Here is an 18,704-nt window from a genome sequence, read left to right as displayed (position 1 = left end):
ATTTACATACCACCTCTGATTGGCCGGGCTGCTCATGAATTATTCATACCCATCCCTTTCGTTCTGCTGTGAAAGGCCTGTGGTACACGCCCGCTGGGAGGAGCTACAAGTCCATACACCTTCACACATGGGAAGAGTCCTCGCTTTAAAAACAGCTCGGAAAATCTTACAGCGCTGCTGAAAGCTAAGCTCTTCACTTCTTCTCTCGGTTTCCAGAGCTGTGATGGTACATTTCTGTTTCATAGATGTTTTATGACAGAAAACAAAGGAAAATTACTGTAAGCTTTTAGTGAGTCAGAAGGAGGTTTAGTAAATGCTGCTTTATGAAATATAATATGACTCTGGGTTGTTAAAAATTGTATAATTAAAGTATGCAATCAAACTATATTTTCCTTCTGAATGCTTCTTCTTTTGTCCACTTGTTTTTGTCCGGTTAACTCTGGCAACATTTTTTGTTTAAAATATATGTTCCATATGTATACAACGTCGCTTCTACAACCACAAAACAACATTTTAAAACTAATACATATACCACATCAACATCTTACCAACAAAAAAACATTTAAAGGTTACACCTTTACCAACCACAGAGAAACATCTTAGCAACTAACACCTATACCACAGCAACATCTTAACGACTAACACCTATACCACAGCATCACTTTTGCAAACTCAGAGCAGCATCTTAACAACTAACACCTATACCACAGCAACATCTTAACAACTAACACCTATACCACAGCAACATCTTAACAACTAACACCTATACCACAGCAACATTTTAGTATCACCTTAGCAACTAACACATATACAACAATATCACCTTAGCAACCACAAAGCAGCATTTAAGCAACTAACACCTATACCACATCGACATCTTGTCAACTGCCAAGGAACATCTTACCAATATGGATGGTCTAAAATCACGTGTGTATATGTCAGTTTTGGACTGTTACAAATGGACTGAAACAGTATCATGCATGTATTCATCTGATAATGTAATTTAAATCAAAATTAAATCAAATTAAATAATAGATAAGTAGGTAAGTTATATTTATCACTGTTCATTGTGAGCTCTAATGTGCTGACTTTAAGCTCCTGAAGTTTTATACAGCATGATAAGACTTGATTGGCTTATCATTTAAAGAACAATAGTTGTTGCTTTTTTCCACTCCAGATAAATTATCGTGTGTGTGTTTCCATTAGGAATATCTTTTGTGCTTCTGAGGTGGACCTTTGTAGGGCTTCTGGAAAACTTCTTACAGTTTCCTGCTCTAAACACCATTAAAATGTGTGGATAGACCTTAAACAAGCTGTGTAAGCACAATGTCCCACAAATATCTCACTACTAGAGTCCTAGAACATGGGTGTTTAATCTTATCCACAAGGCTCTGTAGGCTGATGGGCCTATAGGTTTCTGTCCAGCCAAGCAGAAGCACATGTCATCAGTTGTTTGAGGACTGACCGATTGATTGAACAATTGGTATCAGATGTGATGCTGGTTGTTTAGAATAAAAACCTGCACCCACACCAGTCCTTTGATAAGATTGAAAAAGAGAAAACCTTTAGCTACTGCAAGAATTTGCAAGCAAGGATTTCTCACAAAAGGCTTTGTTACAGTGTCCTGATTCAGTATGGTGTCCAAACCTTTGCTTTATTCTTTTTTATTTGTTTTGTTACATCAATTTGCATTTGATTAGCTATAAAGTCTATGTTTACCGCTTCTCAATAGAAAAAAAAAACATTACAGTGCATATAATTTGATCAAGGGTGTCAAAACACTGGCATACAACTGTATGTGGAATACAGAACAATACTGATGTGTGAGTGCATTTTTCCTATAGTGAATTTAGCTTTCAACCTCAGACTACAGAGACTGTAAATCTCTCTGTCCTAACTGGCGATGACAACATAATGAACTGATCTGCTTCTGTATGTATCTTGTTGCAATATGTGCCTTGTGGCTGGGAGCATGTTTGGTAGTGGTAAGACCAGGCTTTAGCAGAGGATAATACAGCTGAGAATCTACTGTTACATATGACAACCCCAAATGGAAAACCTCATTAGAGAAAAAAGATGACTGCAGGGGAAGTCTAAGTTCTGAGGTCAGGAGAATCTAGAGGAACGGAACAACTGAGCTGTGCACACAAACAAAGCACTGAGAAGAAAAAAGAGAGATCAGTAAGATGTTGATAGTTTTGGCTACTTTTTTGTACCTGCTTTATATGTACCGATATACTCTGTCTCACATTCTACATTATTATCCAATTTAACCCTGCCTCACAGGAGCAACCTCTGGTTGTTAGGCAGCATGGAAGACATTATCCCCACCAGGGGGTTAAACAGGTGTCAATATGCAGCACCTTCGTCACTGGCCTATAAAAAACCCGCCATGAGGCAAGCAGACCATGTGGGAGATGGCCCTGGCCTGGTCTAAATTAGAACGCATCGGAAATGGAGTGAAACAAAGGACGCATAGCATTTGTAACCTCACCATAAAAGAAGCTACCGTAAAGCTCACTAAAGACTCTAAAGAGTGTCTCTGAGTGAATTGCAAAACTCTGCTTTATATGAGCTCTTTCTATTAGAGTAAGGGTCCACACCCAATAACCAATAATGCACGTTCATATACTAATAGATTTAAAAGTTCATTTTATTGATCATTTGTTTGTGATTAATCTCTTGGAAAATCAAGTGTAGAACTAGTGTGTATTAGAGGATCAGGAACTGTGAGTCTTGTGGGTGGAGATGGATTTTCCTTTATTTGTTCACACCTTGAGCATTCAAAGCCCAGGCAGCTCAAATAGACAAAGTGCTTGGTGTACTCTACATGGCTTCCTGTAAACTAGCAACTAGTAAAGGGACAATAAACGTTTTACACATTTGCCTGTGAAAACAATAATGTTTTATAGATTAAATAAAAATAATTAAAAAACTGAGAATAAGAGGAACCCAAAGGACAGTATCAGCTGTGAGAAAGCTTATGATGGGAATGTTTTAAAAAAAACCTACCATCACATTCAATTAAACTAAAATCAGTTGAGCAGGCCTGATATAATAATTATTTTGTCTGGACAATATATTGTGCAAGAAGAAATTGTAATAAATGATATATTTTTATTTTAAAATAATTTTATGTCACTGATATAATGGTATAATATAATAGCAATAGAGCATAATGTAATTCTACCCTTTTAAAGTGACAGCACATCAGTTTAGGTGATTTGGAGACCTGGGGAGAATATGTAATTTCACAGAACATGTGCAAAAGTTTTTTTTTTTAATACAGGTCATTGTAAATATATTTCTGTATGAAATTCTGTGGGTTTGAGTATATTGTTTTGTTCATTTTGGTAATTTATAAAAACAGCTGTCATAATGTACAGAGTATTTACATCAAACAAACCTACCAGACCACTGCATGTAGTAGGTGCTGCAGGAAACTTACTACTGATTTCAATTTAAAACATAGTAAAATTACATGCACTATTGTTTTTAAGAGTCACTAATTATAATATTATAATAAATCAGATGTAAATGTTTAATAATATTTAGAAGTTGAAATTAATATATAAATTATATAAAAAAAAAAAAAATATATATATATATATATATATATATATATATATATATATATATATATATATATATATATATATATATATATATATATTTATGTATTCTTAGTCTCCTATCCCTTAAGAGCAGTTGCAGTCTTCTAGTAAGAGCCCACAGCTGCCTCTCTGCAGTGACAAAAGAGCAGGAGAATGTCACAAGATTGACATCACGGTGCAAAATAAAGCTGCAAATAGCCGTGACTAAACAGAGCTAGAGGTAATGACACTGAGTGCACTGCTTTACACTCATCCACAAGAGGCACTCAATTAGAGCTTGAGGTTATGCTGTCATACTCATATGAATTGCAACACACAAAGGCTTTATTTGTATGGGTTTCAGTGATTAATGCTTGTCTCTAGCTGATACTTGGACTACATTTTATATCGCATTTCAAAACCCTCTTTTATGAAGAAAAATGTCTATAATCTTCACTTCAGATTTAAAGTCTATCTTCATAATGGGGGGCTACTAATACTCAGGAACTCACTTTCACCACTTTTATGTGATAGGCCTGTTCATTTGCTGATTTATTGTAAATATCTGTAAAAAAAAAAAAAAAAAAAAGTACATTAACACATAAGACTGGTCCTGCATTTTTACATTAATGCTAAAGATGCTTACTAGGACTGTCATGATATTGATGTTTTTTTTTGTTTTTTTTTATAATTGTATAGTGTATAAACATGACCTTGATCATTTTTGCTGATCTCAATATTGCCCAATATGTTTATTCTTAGCAAGGGGAGTCCATTAACATGAATAAGCCATTATGCTGACTCTGTTTAAAAACAGGGGTTTTATTTATTTATCTAGGTTTTATCTATCTAGGATATTTAATATTCATATTCTAATTGCTATGTCTGAAATTATTTTAAAATTTTATCCATGGTGTAAAATTATTTTATAACTACTATTAATGATAATATTGTTTTTCACAGTTATGTTTGGCACCATATGTTATCCATACAAAGATAGTTATCGTAACAGACCTACTACTAACCCATCTGATCCAGCTAATCAGCAATTTATCAAGCCCTTGCTGAACTGAAATGGGTGTGTTAGAGTAGGAACTCCTAACATGTGCAGGACAGGGTTGGAAACGGCTGAGTTAAAGCAACAGTGCATATGTCTAGGGTATTTGGGGACTTACACAGAGAAGCAAGTACATCCAACAAACCTACCAGACCACTCTGTTTCTACAATTAATTTATTAGACATTGCAGGGATGCTTGTTCCAGGACATTGATATCATTTATTAGAATATAATGTCCCCTTTTAACTCAGGAATACTATTGTTTTCCATTAAAAATAAAAAAATCTTAGGGAAAAAGGGAACACAGTATCAGCAAGTCATTAAAGCAACACAGCAAAGCTTTGATACTTCCTATGGCAACCCCACTGTTTGTGTGATGCAAGCAGGCCAGGATTTTCCTTATTGTAGGTCATACAGTCTACCTGTTTTAGCTGATAAGACGCAGGAACCCTTGTTTGCAGTCCTACTTCAGCAGTTCCGTAAGCAGAGCATTGCCTGTGACGCAGAGGCTGGGCCTCATCAACTGCTCACTCAGAAGTCTTTAGGGCTGCAAGCAAACAATGGAAACTCATCTCTTTACCAGTGAGCTATTATAATAATGGCAGTAGCTTTACTTTGGGGTGAACTGACATGCTAATTACAAAAAAAGTAAAGAAAAAACATCTTAAAGCAACAGGAAGAAAATTAAGAATTTCACGCATACGTCACAATAACAGTGACTAACCATGCCATGAACATGTCTCAACAAGTTATGTAGAGTAATATAAACCTGTCATATTGCCGTTTCCGATAACTTTAATGGTAGGTGCTACATTGTTTGACTGTGATTGTCATTAGAGCTACTATGATGGTTGATGTCATGATTTAAATTAACATGTAGAGTAAACTGTCATGACTTTAATGTTTGATTACTGCTAGTAAAAGCGTGTAATATCCATCATGACATGTTTATGGCATGATTACGGGGTTAAGTGCTTTGCAGAAAAGTTTAACTTTATTAGGGTTTATAATCTTTGTGACAGACTGCAATCAATAAAATATTTGTCAAAATCCCAAACCAATTGTATTTAAATATTTTGACATGTTTTTACACTATTTGAATTAACCAACTCTCGTTAATAGCACGTTAATATATCATAACGAATGATAAATTATAAATAAAAAAATAAATAATAATAACAAATTCTATATTTCAGCATATGCTAATATGTATATACATTTCCCTTTTAGAGATTTTGTATATCAATAGTGACATGTCGAAGTACTTCCTGACATTATATAACATAAAAGAACATGAAAACACACCTCATACACAACACAGACAAAAGAAGAGATCAACTCTAAAATACTCATTATATTTCTACTCTCTCTCTCTCTCTCTCTCTCTCTCTCTCTCCCTCTCCACTTTGTTTCGCACTATTTATTTTCTTCATGCGTCAAAGTCAGCAAGGTGTGGCCAGCAGAATGTGCTCTAGTCTGTTATGTAAGTTTCACCAGTGATTACATGTTCTTAGTGACCGACAGCACAAACCAGGAGAACAACATAGTCTGCATATGAACAATAATTCTAGATTAATTAACTATTAATTAACTATTCCTTAATTCTAGATTAAGGAATCTTAAAGTTAACCTTTAGTGTCAAACTGCCTTGGATTAACCCCTAATGCTCTGTGACATTAATTACACCCTAAGTTTTATTATTAGTTGTTCTTAAATTATATGAGTAAGGGGAAAAAACAGGAACCACTGGTAGTTCTGTCAAGTTTAATAGTTTAAAAGTGTGTATGTCAATTCAGATGGTAAATAAAAACTGAAACAAAGAGCCAGGCTACAAAAATTACATTTCAAATAATATGATCCTAAACATCAAAAGGCAGTTTTAGTAGCTTTTCCTAGACTGTATTTTTTCTATTAATGAAAAATCCCTTTTTAAGATGCTGTGTAGTCAATACTAGGCGTACTTCCTATCTGAGATAAATAAACAGTAAATTTCATACAGAGTAAAAGTCTTGAATAAGCATATTTTCCTCCCTGATTGAGACAATAAGAGATTTTCAGAGTTCAGGGTGATTGACAGTGGTGTAGATATGGTCAGTGATGAGAGTAACGGCGTTGAAATAAACAGCGTTATAAACGCCATTACTTTTTTCAGTAACGAGTAATCTAACTAATTACTCTGACTGTCACTATAAAGTTACTGTTATCATTTCCGACACCCCGTTACTGCATGAAACACGCTCTGAGAAGGTGGGGGCTAGTAACAGAAAAGTAACGCAATATTTACTTTTACTGGTAACTACTTACTTTTATAGTGGAGTAACTCAGTTAGTAATTCAGTTACTTTTTTGGAGAAGTAACTAGTAACCATAACTAATTACTTTTTCAAAGTAACGTGCCCAACATTGTATATGGTATTGTGAATACCTCCACAGCAGCAGCTGTAGGCCTCTTGTTGTTTTTAAGCTTAAGGTTACAGGCGGAGGTCAGCCTTTGAATCAGACTACAGAGGTAAAGTTATGTTACACTAAGTGATGTGTAGAGTGTTATTGACTAAGGCGGGTAGGAAATGGATCAATTAAGCAAACAAAACTTGTTTGCAACAAGTGTGTATGGCAGTATATTAAGGGGCCTATGAGATGGGGTATACTGTTTAAATCACATATAGCATATGTTGTTTAAGTTAGGCTAGTCAATAGAAAGAACTTTAGTTTGTTCTGTACACAGTACAGTCATTTTACAGTTATTTTAAAAACACTATTAAATTCACAGGTCTGTCAGAGATGTAAGAGGCAGAGCTGGAAAAAAACTGGTTATTTTAGATTGATTTGAAGGATTTTAGCATGATTGTAGCATAATTAAAAATTACATATATTTTGTAATTTTACTGTTAATAGATTTTTTATACACTGATGTCCAAAAATCTTGTGATAGCAGTTAGTAAATCGAGCCATTTTATTGAATAACCATATATCGACTGATTTTCTTGTTTACAAATAATTAAATGTACTTTTTTTAGACTTGCATAGTTTTTTTGACACTATTGGCACTTATTTATTAATAATAATAAAAAAATGCATTTGGTCAACATCTGTTTATTTTTGGAAGGGCTCAATTGATTATGAAGTGTTACCCCAAGAAAAGGGAACAGCCACACCTGTATAAGTTGTGAGGAGTAATCTAGTGAGGTTGAACACTGTACATCATGCTCTTGGTAAGGTGATATGAATAATTAGAGCGAGGGCTGATTGTAGGCAGAAGCAGTATTCATGAAGAGACCAGCCAATTACTAAAATTTGAATGGGAGCTCAACCCAGTGTTTGTTTAAGGATAAAATCCCACCCTTCAACAAAGAGAGCCAAGCAGCCACCTGTTTATGCTGCAAAGGGAGGTCAAGATGCTAGTGGGGAAAGCTTGGCTTGATTAGGACATCTGCGCAAGCGCAGTTGCCATACCAAGGCAAAATAAATCTATATTTTGTGCATTATGGAGCCAAATGCTACAAACTAATCATAGGCTTTTTTTCAATTTGTGATGTAAAAATATGTTATGTAATGGTAAATAAACCTTAAATTTTGAGTATTTTGATTTCTTGCTGTTAAAACAGATACAAGGCTGGTCTTGCAAAGATGGCTGCAGAGTGATCTGACTTGCCTATAACAGATGGACGGGACTATCTATTTTGGACGTTGTGTGAGCGTTTGACATTCCTCAATCCACAGTGTCATGGACATACCAGCAGAACATTATAGAATAAAGGTCCTTGAAGTATTCTTTAGCTTCTTTAGGACATGGCAAAAGTCACTGAATACATGGGCACAAAATCCTGTCCCATAACATATGACATGTTAGTGCAGTTCTTTATAGTGTAGTTAATACAGTGTACACCTTTCAATTATACTTGATGCCTTCATATGATTGTAGCAATATTTTTTAATTTCCAATTTCTTATTTCTTAATGTATTTTTAATATTCATTCATCAACAATAGAAAATTTCTTCAGCAGCTAGTGCATATGATACTTTACAGCACAATTCAGAAGCCAGAGACGATAATGTGAACTAAATTAGGTCATTTCTTCAAACAGAACTTCTCAATGAAAATGAAACCTTTAAACCCAAAACTCTGAAGTGTTACTTAACAACTTCCAGTTCAGTATAGTAATGTCTTCTATCCACATCTGCAGGCCTCATTGGGAAGGTTACTGAATACTGGAAACAAGAAACCTTCCCCCCTCGTCATCAGAGGAAGCCGTATGGTCATGAACACTTTGCCAACTGTCAATCTACGCATACCCACACATCACATACTAATGCAAGTGTGGAAACCTCTGCTTATAATACTCCAAAAAGCTAAAAAACAAAAAAAGAATTTTAAATCTCATCCATGTGTAAAACAGAGTCACACAAGAACATTAATGCAGGAATGTGTTGGGAGACATAACATGCATTGCAAGCTCTTCTAATTCCAGAAGCTGAGTGCTCCTCTGCCAAGGACAAAAATATATCCTTGTCCACCATGAAGAGATCAGAGAGGTTTGCTTCCAGACGTTTCTAGGGAAAGGCAGTGGTGGTGTCGGGCAATAAAAACCTGCTCATCAGCACAGTGGCAGAGTCATAAACATACTGTGACCCTATCTTGCTGCACAATTGGCTTGAGGGTAATAACGCTAATGCGTGCGAAAGTATGGAAGTATAGCCAAACCTTGCTTTAACCCTCTGAGGCCATTTAGGCAGCTCTCAGCAAGTTAAGTGGATAGAAACCAGGCAACTACTTCCACAGAAAGTCTAGGTTCAACACTCATAGGTCTTCCTTCCTGCTGCCACAGCCCAAACGTTCCTAGGAACAGTGACGAACTGTTCAGAATACTGTGGGTGGCTGAAGAAACACATTGGAAAGCCATTTCTTGGATCCATTGGGAGTCGCAAGAACCCTCCACTGCTGGACATGTATAGAGTTTCCACTCTTTGTCAACACTCCATTTGACTCTGGAGACAGAGAGGCATACATTATGTTTTCAAAATGATTAATGAATTGTTTTACTACTCATAAAAGCCATTCTTTTGTGTTGTTTCTTCAACAGTATTGCTTGAAAGTTACAGAAAAGTTCAAAAGCTCCTCATTAATCTGTGTTTGTGCCGGTCATCTTAAGTGCAGGTATCAACATCAGGCACAGACAGGGAGATTGTTTATGGCCACAGCCTTATCAGCACTCTTTTTTATTGTTATATTGCTCAAAAAAAGATGCCATGACCATGTAACTCTATGGCTCTATGGCTTCTGTGGCCTTGATTTGTTATATAATAGCGCAGCGATTTTTCTCATTGTGTTTGTGCAGAGCAGTCCGCTTTTGTTAGTTTGTGTACTTATACATAAAAGCCCAGTTAAAAAAGCCCACAAGTTAAATTGTCCGTCTATACTATACGAAAGTATGACGCAAGCCAAAACTAAACAAGAAACCATAAGGCAAGAATGTCACAAAGAGGTAACCTTTGTGAATGTTGACCTTTCAGCTGCAGCAGTTACAATGATAGGCACATCTGAACATGATCTCTATTAATATTTGACTAAATTCCCAAGGTTTCTCAGATGTATGGAGTCATACTGTAGTTTCTCCTACTGTAGTTTAACGCATTGCATCTAAAACAATGAACAAAAAAAAAGATCATATTTTTACATATTTGGTACATTTGAAGCAGAGAGTATGAGGCAATAAAGAACTATTATTGAAAGTGGAGTTCTTATCATCCAAACTCAGCATAGAGATTTTGCAAAGGTCAAGAGGTATTTTTTATCACTCTCTAAAAGTGCTCACACATGTTGAGAATGTTGTACTTTCCCAAACAAATAACAGGGGAAAGGGGGACAAAAACATGTGGAAGAGAATTACCATGGTATTTCCATATTAAAATACATTAAAGGACATGCAAGATTAAAGCACTGATATAGAGAGTGATAAGGTCTGTCCCCCTTAGTTTTCTATAGCATGTTTTGCATCTGCATAGGGCTTTTCATTGTACATATGATACTTTTTTTAATCTAAAGTCCAGCATTAATACAGTGTGAGAGATGTTGACTGGGAAGACTAAAAAATAGTCTATTGTCATGTTAATGATGCTTGAAGTTTGTGGCATTTAAGCGATGATTGATTTGTATTAAGAGGCCCAAAGTGCAGTGCCAAGAATACTTTCCCACAGCATTACACCATTAACTCCTACCAGCTCGGACTGTTGACACAAGGCAGGTTAGGTCCATTAATTCAAGCAATTGTTGCCAAATTCTGAATCCACCATCTATGTGATTCTTTATGCCAGGCTACGTTCATCCAGCCTTCAACTGTCCAGTGTTGGTGAGCCTGAGCCTGAGCCACTGCAGCCTCAGCTTTCTGTTCTTGGCTGACAGAAGTAGAACCCACTGTTGTTGCCCGTCCAGCTCAAGGCTGACTTGGACATACTGATTATTCTTAGACTTGTTTCTGCACACTACAGCTGTACAGAGTTAGTACAGCATTTCTGTCTGGGCATTTTTAGATGACCTTTCTTGTCAATAAGGCATTGCCATTCATATGGCATCAGTGACTTGATGCTCATTGGATGTTCTTTATTACACCATTCTGAATAAACCCTCGAGCCTGTTGTGCTGAGAATCCCAGAAGACCAGCAGTTTCAGAAATACTCAAACCATCCCAGAATAATATTTTCCACTATTCTCAAGGATGATATAAACCTTATCTAAAGCTGTGGGCCCATAAATCTGCTTTCATGCACGCAATTTCTGCCAAAGGTTTGACATAGCAGGAAATTACATAAATAAGCAGGTGTAGGAAAAGGTGTTTTTCTAGTAAATGGCTCTTTGAGTGTATCATTGCAACACAAATATCCCTTTTATACCCTAATTTCTCATTTTATTCTGATGTATTCTCTTTAAAAATGTATTTATCTCTGTAATTTCATATTACAGTCCATTCAGTTAACATAATTCTCATCGTTAATGTCACATTAATAATGAGAATATACAAATCTAAAGTTCAGCTACAGCCTGCAAATTAAAAAGCATGATAAGGCAGGGGTGAATGGTGAAAAAAACAATCTGGTGGATTACAAAAGCTGTTCAGAAGGGGCTCAATAAAGTAAAAAACTGCTGACCACTGAGCAACCTCCCTAAAGCAATTATTTATCTTAAAACAAGACTGAAACTTTCACCTTTGGACAGCATGTTGCAGTGTGTGTGTGGGTGGTCTTCACCTTGCTGCCCTTAGCAGAAGGTAATTCAGAATCTGCATCAGTGGCCTAACCAAAATTACAACAATACCTCTGCTGAAAGAATAACTACATAAAAATGCATGACTCATGATTTATAGTAGAAAACAATAGAGTTTACTGATGCTGTGCATGGGTGATTGGCACATCTCTAGAGTACACATTAGAGAGTACATTAAGTGATTAAGGGATTAATCATTGTAACTGCACATAACTATACACACTAAAAAAACAGAGGTACAATATATAAAGACTCTCTTGTACTTAAAAGTACACTTTGCATAATTGTACCATTAACCCTTCTATTGTGTTCGGGTCAAAATTGACCCGTTTTCAAGTTTAAATGTGTAAAAATTACCATTTGCTTTTTTGTTCTGGAATGAGGCTTCATCTAATCCTCAGACACACCTGATTGAATGCAGAAATATACATTTTTACCTTTTTAGTAAATTCTAAAGGTCTCAAAAAAAAAAAGTTACATCTGTGGTGTTACGGGTCAAAAATGACCCGGCAGAGAATACTGGCTGTTTTATGCATCACCTTAAAGCTATGGGTTGCTCTGAGGATCAATTGTGGCCCAATATGCCCAATTATGGCCCACCCACCCACACACACACACACACACACACACAAGCTTCTTTCACATGCACAGACACAGAGACATATAGAAAATGCATACAGGCACACAAACATTGGCCCACATACACACACACACAAACACCACTACCCACATGAACTAAAACTTTCTCACAGCATATTGATACATTGTTTATAAACAAACATTGGCACATATAAAGAGGGTTTGGGTGGGATATTATTAGTTGAATTTCTGTAGGATTATCAGTCAACATGAGCAAAATGTATTCTGTTCATGAGGTGCTAGATCATATCTTTGGTAATGATGGTGATCTTGAGGAGAGAGAGGAAAGTGAAGCTGAGGAGGATGTGTCTGAGGAGGAGGATGATGTTCAGTATGACCCTGAACAAGACCAAACATCTGATGAGGAGGACCCAGATGTCACAGATGCTCAAGGAGAGGTCTTCAAGTAAAAAAAAGGTGACATTTCATGGTTATCAAGCCCTCCTCAAACCCAAGCCAGGGCACCGATGGAAAACATCCTCAGAATGACTCCAGGGCCTACTAGATACGCTGTGTCACACGCCCAAGACATCAAGTCAACGTTTGAACTGTTCTTTCCACGACCTATTCAGAGTATCCTACTTGAGATGACCAACATGGAAGGGAGAAGAGTGTTTGGTGATAGCTGGACGGAGATGGACAAAACACAGCTAGATGCGCACATGGGACTGTTGCTTCTTGCGGGGGTGTCCAGATCCTGTAATGAAGCTACGGCCAGCTTATGGGATAGTGAGTCAGGACGCCCTATTTTTCGTGCCACAATGTCCCTTCAAGCCTTTCATGTGTTATCAAGAGTGCTACGTTTTGACAACAGGGAGACCAGAGTTGCTCGTTGTGAGAATGACAAGCTTGCTCCCATCAGGGAGGTTTGGGACAAATGGGTGGAAAATTTACCCTTTGTGTACAATCCTGGGCCAGAGGTGACAGTGGATGAACGGCTAGTCCCTTTCAGAGGCCGCTGTCCCTTCAGGCAGTACATGCCAAGCAAGCCTGGAAAATATGGGATCAAAATATGGGCAGCATGTGATGCAAAAACTGCCTATGCATGGAATATGCAAATATATACCGGAAAATCTGCCACCGGAGTGCCAGAGAAGAACCAGGGCAAGCGGGTCGTCCTGGACATGACCAAGGGTCTTCGGGGGCACAACATAACTTGTGATAATTTTTTTACCTCCTATGACCTTGCGCAAGAGCTTCTAAAGAGGAAGCTGACGATGGTGGGAACAGTCAGGAAGAACAAACCTGAGCTTCCCTTAGCTCTTCTTGGAACGAAAGACAGGGCTCCTCTCTCATCCAAGTTTGCATTCTCAGAAAGAACCACAGTTGTCTCCTACTGTCCCAAAAAAAACAAAAATGTCATTCTGATGTCAACTCTCCACAGGGATGCTGGTGTGAGCAGTAGGGAGGACAAGAAGCCAGACATGATCCTGGATTACAACAAGAACAAAGGCGGTGTTCACAACCTGGACAAGGTCACCGGCACATACACATGCAAGCGGGGGACAAAAAGGAGGCCAGTGGTTGTGTTCTACAACATGCTGGACGTTTCGGCATACAACGCATATGTAGTGTGGACTGAAATAGATCCAGGATGGAATGGAGAAAAACCTTTCAAGAGGAGGCTTTTGCTGGAGGAGTTGGGCAAGTCTCTGGTTTCTCCCTAAATCGAAAGACGAAAGAGGCTGCCCCGAACCGAAGCGTCTGTTCATTTGGTGAAAGGGCTTCAGCCAACACTCACATCATCATCCTGTGATACAAACCAGGGAGGAGATTCCAGGAGCAGCAAGAGGAAGAGGTGCCAGTCCTGCCCCACCAAAAAGGACAGGAAGTCCAACACCACTTGCCACACATGCAAGAAATTCATTTGCGCGGAGCACACAATAACCATCAAATACTGTGATTCATGCATTTGAACACACACACACACACAAACACACAAACACACACACACACACACACACACAGTTAAAGTTTCTGATGCTAAGTTTCATGGTTCATAAGTTCATAAGTTCATTCAGAGTGACTCACCTGCACTAACATCATATTATTTTTCAATGTTCAGTTTATGGTTAATGCAGGTGCACACACACACACACGCACACACACACACACACACACACACTGTTGTTGGTCATTGTTGATTTGTTAAAGTTAAATTGCTTGGTTAATTACTATGGTTAAATAAAAGTTGGTTTTATGGAAAGAAATTTGAACACTTGTTGTCTTTATCCTACTATTTATCTATGCGGGTCAGTTTTGACCCGAAACACCAAAGATGTCACTATTGTTAATAATTTTAAATAATATTTTTTTTTTCTTTGGTAGGTGTACTCTAATATAGGTCTATAACACATTTACAGTTTCTAATTACTCAGTCTATAAGTATGACAAATATTTTTTGTGAATTTAAATAGTTTTTGCATTCAAAAACGAGTGGTACTTTTTAAAACACTGTGTCTGTGGAGCCAACTAAAGAAATTTCCCACACTGGTTCCATTTATATGAATGTATACTAAGCCAACAATGAGTTGAAAAACAATATTGGAAGAAAACTGGTGATTTTAAGCATTTTCAAGCATTTTCAAATCACGGGTCAAAATTGACCCGCGAACACCACAGGTGTAAACAGCTTTCTAACACAATATAAGGGTTAAAGGTATAATATTGGTCTTTACAGGGTCAGATGTGTTCCCTCAGAAGTACAAAGTCTTTCCTAACAGCAGAAAGTACAGATTTGTACCATTTAACCAGGAAAAAGATACATTCAGTATTCTGTATCACTGTACTAATAAACAATATATATTTTAATAATACATTTTTTATTTGAAAGCCAGATAAATTTTGGATCATCAAGTTTCTGACACATATTCAGTTGATGATAATGTGTATAATCTTTATAATCTTTACTGGTAGTAAAAAAAAAAAAAGGGTACAAAAAAGACTTTCACTGAAAGGGACTCTAATGTACCTCAATATAAGGTACAGCCCCAGCGACAAGCTTTGTACTCTTTTAAGTACAAACTCTTTTAAGTACAAACTCTGTAACTGCTTTTTTTTTGTGTGTAGTCACATACCACCCCAATTCCAAAAAATGCAGGATGTTGTGTAACATAAAAATAAATGCAAATGAAAACAGAATGCAATGATTTGCAAATGTAATGAACCCACATTAACCATAGTGTGTAGAAAACATATCAGATGTTTAAAGTGTAGGTTACACATTAAGACATATGGCATATCAAAAAAAAAAAAGACTCAAAATCTACAGTGCATAATATCATCAAAACATTTACAGAATCAAGGAACATGGATGCTGGTGATCTTTGGGCCCTCAGGTGGCACTGCACTAAAGCAATGAAAGGCAATGAGTCAAAATAGAAAACCTGGTGAGATTAACCAAAATTTCAAAATGCAAATCATTGCATTACGTTTTTACTGCATGTATTTACATTTTATACAGCATCCCAATTTTTTTGGAATTGGGGTTACACCTGCGTGATAAAAGAACCGTCCATGTGTATTAGGACCAGTATACCACAGGTCACTCGTTTGTAATGTATACCTAAGAGTCCTAAGCTGAGAGAATGCAAGTGAGTAGGTAACTGTTACCATCAGCTTTGTCTAATCCCATATCTGCCAGGCGTCAGATCCAATTACAAATGAAGGGCGATTTAGGGGAAGCAAGTCTATTACATGTAAAGCCTTCTGCACTGTGGCTTACCTTTGTCCCACATCCTGTATCATTCATCCTGTATCATTCCAGCTCTTCTAATCACAAGCATCATCATATTGTTAAAAGAGTATATGTAATCTAGTGTCTTGTTTGGACACTGTTGTTTTGTTGTTTTTGTTGTTTTGGAGCTGCTAGAGGTATTTGCGGGAGTCCAAGTTTACAGTTTTCGTGACACTGATATTCAGCTTTTTGGTAATTTGAACCTTATGGCCACCTTAGGGGACCACGCTGGTGTGAGAGACCTCTTAGTAATGCAGTGGGAAAAGAATGTGTAGCCGAGTATTCCACTTTGAAGAGAACATAAACGTACTGAAATAGGATGCATCATATCCCATGATTTTTGTCATGTCCCATGGGAGCTAAAGAATGCTGCACAGGCCTGCAGGAAATGTGTGTGGGGCCTCCTGCATTGAATGAGGATGTGATTTATGCTAGAGTTGCTTGCCTGTTCGCAAGGTCAGTTCTAGCCAGATGCCACCAGTCACGATTATAACCAGCTGCTCACTGCACTGTCCACTGTGGGTGGTAATGCTTTCTACAGTGTATTGCCAGTACACACTGTGGACCGTCAGTGATTCATGGCTTGAACTCCCACTCAAACCAGTCCAGGAGAGACATTAGACATTTAGCAATAACAGCTGTACTACAGATGTTGTTCAGTAACATAATTTAACAGGCAAACCTCTTCTGGAGCTAATAGAGTCACTCTTCCGTCTGTGTTTGATGGGTTGCCTGAAGAGAACGTTACAAAGCTGTGCCCAGTGAAGGCGACCTCCCTGATTGGTAGACGGTCATTTACTCTCCAAGACAGCCTGAAAACACAAAGCATTAAAGGAGGAAATGGCTTCCTACAATGTATTCCCAGTATACACTGTAAACTAAGGAATGTTAAATGTTCACACAACTTCAGAAATGCAATGTCCCATCCATCTGTCACTCAAACTCAATGAAAAGATAACACCTCACAGCTCATACAGGCATTCCCAAGCTGTCCCCTGAGGTAACACGTCATGATTAATATATTGCTCTGGATAAATACCAAGAATGAGCCATAGAGTAGGTATATTAATCCCATCAGAACAAAGCTATGGAACAGTGGAAGACAGTATATTTATTAAATTCACATACTAGAAGACTAAGATAGATTATTACTGCGGTAACAGAGTGGGAGTATATGTAATATTGTGAAGAAATGTCAGACAAGCAAGTATCTAAACCTTTCAACATTACAGTTGGTTTCCTAAACATGGATTAAGCCTGGTTTTGGTCTGTAATTCTTCCCCTTCCTTCCCTCTGTAAGAAACCGTTCTGGAAAAGTTGGTAAACTCCTTTTAAATTCAATATCATTTTGCTGACATTTGCCTTGAAACTTCATCAGAAGTCTCAAATTTACACAAGAAAAACAAAATCAAATAAACATTCATTAATTTGTTGAGGAAGAGGCTCCAATATTACATATCTGTAATATGTAATAATTACGTTGGTGTATTTTTGCTGAGATAATGTGATGTATGAAACAGTATGTCTGTGTTTGTTAGCAGTGAGTCATGCTTCTGCAATCTCCAACTGCTCACAGCGGTGATGGGGAAAATGCTCATGTGATTTGGGGGAAATAGAGAACCTCTTAAAAATAAATCTGCTAAAAACACCAACACCAGGGGATGACATGGCTCTCCAAACCATCTTTGACCATCAGTAAATTTTACATGTCATCTGGAAATAAAGGGGGCAGAGTCTGGAGGAAGAGTGGAGAGGCACACAGTACCAGCTGCTTGAGGTCTAGTGTGAAGTTTCCACAATCAGTGATGGTTTGGAGAGACATGTCATCTGCTGGTGTTGATCCAAGTCTAAAGTCAGTGCAGTGTTTTCCCGGAAAATCTTACAGCACTTCCTTCTGCTGACAACTTATGAAGATGTGGATTTCATTTTCCAGCAGGACTTGGCACACTGCCCACACTGCCAAAAGTAACAATTAGTCTTATATAATATTCCAATTTTCTAAAACATTTATTTTTGGGTTTTTGTTGACTGTAAGCCATAATCATGGTCATTAAAAAGAAATAAATGCTTTACATATATCACTCTGTGTATGATACATCTATATAAAATATGAGTTTGACATTTTGAACTGAATTACTGAAATAATGTAACTTTTCAATTATATTATAATTGTTTGAGATGCACTAATATATTTAGGCTTTCGGGTACTGTTTTAGGATTGCACGTAGACCCAGGTAAATAGTGAATTATCATGTGAGATTTATGCTACAGGAAGGAAGGAACTGTGGAGTAATGGGATTTCAATACGCTTGGATGTATTCTCAAGGCTTACAGAGAATACGTGACCTATGGCTGAGTCAGAATAACACAGCCTAAGCTCTCATGGCTAAAACAGATCAAGGTAGGGTGACTTAGAATTCA

At 37.3% G+C, this 18,704-nt stretch overlaps 1 pseudogene; it reads left to right on the top strand.

The window, feature by feature from the left end:
* Positions 1–12,226: 12,226 nt before the first annotated feature.
* LOC111193843 (piggyBac transposable element-derived protein 4-like) lies at positions 12,227–14,463 on the top strand (annotated as a pseudogene).
* The last annotated feature ends 4,241 nt before the right edge of the window (positions 14,464–18,704 follow it).

Source organism: Astyanax mexicanus, chromosome 6 (genome assembly GCF_023375975.1).
Source record: "Astyanax mexicanus isolate ESR-SI-001 chromosome 6, AstMex3_surface, whole genome shotgun sequence".
In the NCBI taxonomy this organism is placed as follows: Eukaryota; Metazoa; Chordata; class Actinopteri; order Characiformes; family Acestrorhamphidae; genus Astyanax; species Astyanax mexicanus.
The sequence above is the reverse complement of the archived record's forward strand: the minus strand, read 5'-3'. Positions and strand labels throughout refer to the sequence as shown.